This window comes from Pecten maximus, chromosome 9 (assembly GCF_902652985.1).
Source record: "Pecten maximus chromosome 9, xPecMax1.1, whole genome shotgun sequence".
In the NCBI taxonomy this organism is placed as follows: Eukaryota; Metazoa; Mollusca; class Bivalvia; order Pectinida; family Pectinidae; genus Pecten; species Pecten maximus.
The window spans coordinates 32,186,578-32,189,968 of record NC_047023.1 but is presented as its reverse complement, the minus strand read 5'-3'; positions in this window follow the sequence as shown (position 1 = coordinate 32,189,968).

The window sequence follows — 3,391 nt, the reverse complement described above, 5'->3', positions numbered from 1 at the left end:
CCTTATAGTCGATCTTTTTTTTTATATCAAAGCATACTGGTTACAATGATATAACGAATAAAAGAAGTTTTATCAATACATTTAAATGTAACCCTTTTCACAGGAAAGTGTTCATAGTACACAAGAGTATAATAAGCATTGTATTCTCCTGTCGGTTGTTATCACAGAAAGTATACACGCGAATAGGAGTCCATGTTGACCAGGATATTGGGGGAAAAGCGCCAGAAAAATAGTGTCACAACCCCTCACTACAAACAGTGTCACAACCCTTCATCTATATTGACCAGGATATTGAGGGAAAAGCGCCAGAAAAACAGTGACACAACCCCTCATTACGAGTACATTATAAATTGTACATGTTGCCCACTCACCATAAAACAAGGAAAAACACAAGCAAAAGCTATTGCACCAAGGTGGGCCAAAAATCGCAAGAAAGACCTAATTTTGAATCATACCTTAAAGATAGTCTATATACTGCCCATCACAAAATGTACAAAACTGCAACCACGATATAATAAAAACTAATTAAAACCAACAGATGAAAAATCGAAATGATAATAGTGTCATACTTATGATGTATTTAAGACATAAAGTTATAATCTATCAGGGTGACCAGATGTGTTGACCTTTGATTGGCAGACGAATCGATATAACGAATTACCCCTTTTCCCGATTTTACATTCCATAACTGCCGTCATCCTTTCTGCCAAATGGATTACTTGAGTATCACTAAGACACCGTTTAACAAGATACCCAAGAACATTCGATTTTTTATAATGTTAATCAAAATATGTAAATATGCTTGAACATTTTAACATTTAACCAATTAATGATATATAACCACTACAAATGTACGTGTCTACATTTCAATGGATATCTGCTGGAGTATGTGACACACGGACCATGCTCAGTTAGCTTGATATTGTATAAAACAACATTAGTTCATCACGATATTTTTAAGACCCGCCAATGTTCGCTGGTGTCTTCCAAATGGGTTTTTATCATATGTTCTGGTACATGAGTACATATACCTTCCCACTAATGGGGTGGCTTATTTTGCTTACGGACGAGTCAATGTGAGAGGTTGGGCACGAGTCAATGTGAGAGGTTGGGCACGAGTCAATGTGAGAGGTTGAGCACGAGACAATGTGAGAGGTTGGGCACGAGTCAATGTGAGAGGTTGGGCACGAGTCAATGTGAGAGGTTGGGCACGAGTCAATGTGAGAGGTTGGGCACGAGTCAATTTTGAGAGGTTGGGCACGAGTCAATGTGAGAGTTGGGCACGAGTCAATGTGAGAGGTTGGGCACGAGTCAATGTGAGAGGTTGGGCACGAGACAATGTGGCACGGGACAATGTGAGAGGTTGGGCACGAGACAATGTGGCACGGGACAATGTGAGAGGTTGGGCACGAGTCAATGTGAGAGGTTGGGCACGAGTCAATGTGAGAGGTTGGGCACGGGACAATGTGAGAGGTTGGGCACGAGTCAATGTGAGAGGTTGGGCACGAGTCAATGTGAGAGGTTGAGCACGAGTCAATGTGGCACGAGTCAATGTGAGAGGTGGGCACGAGTCAATGTGGCACGAGTCAATGTGAGAGGTTGGGCACGAGACAATGTGGCACGAGTCAATGTGAGAGGTTGAGCACGAGTCAAGTGAGAGGTTGAGCACGAGTCAATGTGAGAGGTGGGCACGAGTCAATGTGAGAGGTTGGGCACGAGACAATGTGAGAGGTTGGGCACGAGACAATGTGAGAGGTTGGGCACGAGTCAATGTGAGAGGTTGGGCACGAGTCAATGTGAGAGGTTGAGCACGAGTCAATGTGGCACGAGTCAATGTGAGAGGTTGGGCACGAGTCAATGTGGCACGAGTCAATGTGAGAGGTTGGGCACGAGACAATGTGGCACGAGTCAATGTGAGAGGTTGAGCACGAGTCAATGTGAGAGGTTGAGCACGAGTCAATGTGAGAGGTTGGGCACGAGTCAATGTGAGAGGTTGGGCACGAGACAATGTGAGAGGTTGGGCACGAGACAATGTGAGAGGTTCAGATTCAAGTGAGAGGTTGGCACGAGTCAATGTGAGAGGTTGGGCACGAGTCAATGTGAGAGGTTGGGCACGAGTCAATGTGAGAGGTTGGGCACGAGTCAATGTGAGAGGTTGGGCACGAGTCAATGTGAGAGGTTGGGCACGAGACAATGTGGCACGGGACAATGTGAGAGGTTGGGCACGAGACAATGTGGCACGGGACAATGTGAGAGGTTGGGCACGAGTCAATGTGAGAGGTTGGGCACGAGTCAATGTGAGAGGTTGGGCACGGGACAATGTGAGAGGTTGGGCACGAGTCAATGTGAGAGGTTGGGCACGAGTCAATGTGAGAGGTTGAGCACGAGTCAATGTGGCACGAGTCAATGTGAGAGGTTGGGCACGAGTCAATGTGGCACGAGTCAATGTGAGAGGTTGGGCACGAGACAATGTGGCACGAGTCAATGTGAGAGGTTGAGCACGAGTCAATGTGAGAGGTTGAGCACGAGTCAATGTGAGAGGTTGGGCACGAGTCAATGTGAGAGGTTGGGCACGAGACAATGTGAGAGGTTGGGCACGAGACAATGTGAGAGGTTGGGCACGAGTCAATGTGAGAGGTTGGGCACGAGTCAATGTGAGAGGTTGAGCACGAGTCAATGTGGCACGAGTCAATGTGAGAGGTTGGGCACGAGTCAATGTGGCACGAGTCAATGTGAGAGGTTGGGCACGAGACAATGTGGCACGAGTCAATGTGAGAGGTTGAGCACGAGTCAATGTGAGAGGTTGAGCACGAGTCAATGTGAGAGGTTGGGCACGAGTCAATGTGAGAGGTTGGGCACGAGACAATGTGAGAGGTTGGGCACGAGACAATGTGAGAGGTTGGGCACGAGTCAATGTGAGAGGTTGGGCACGAGTCAATGTGAGAGGTTGGGCACGAGTCAATGTGAGAGGTTGAGCACGAGACAATGTGAGAGGTTGGGCACGAGACAATGTGAGAGGTTGAGCACGAGACAATGTGAGAGGTTGGGCACGAGACAATGTGAGAGGTTGAGCACGAGACAATGTGAGAGGTTGAGCACGAGACAATGTGAGAGGTTGGGCACGAGTCAATGTGAGAGGTTGGGCACGAGTCAATGTGGCACGAGTCAATGTGAGAGGTTGGGCACGAGACAATGTGGCACGAGTCAATGTGAGAGGTTGGGCACGAGTCAATGTGAGAGGTTGGGCACGAGTCAATGTGAGAGGTTGAGCACGAGTCAATGTGAGAGGTTGAGCACGAGACAATGTGAGAGGTTGGGCACGAGACAATGTGAGAGGTTGGGCACGAGTCAATGTGGCACGAGTCAATGTGAGAGGTTGGGCACGAGACAA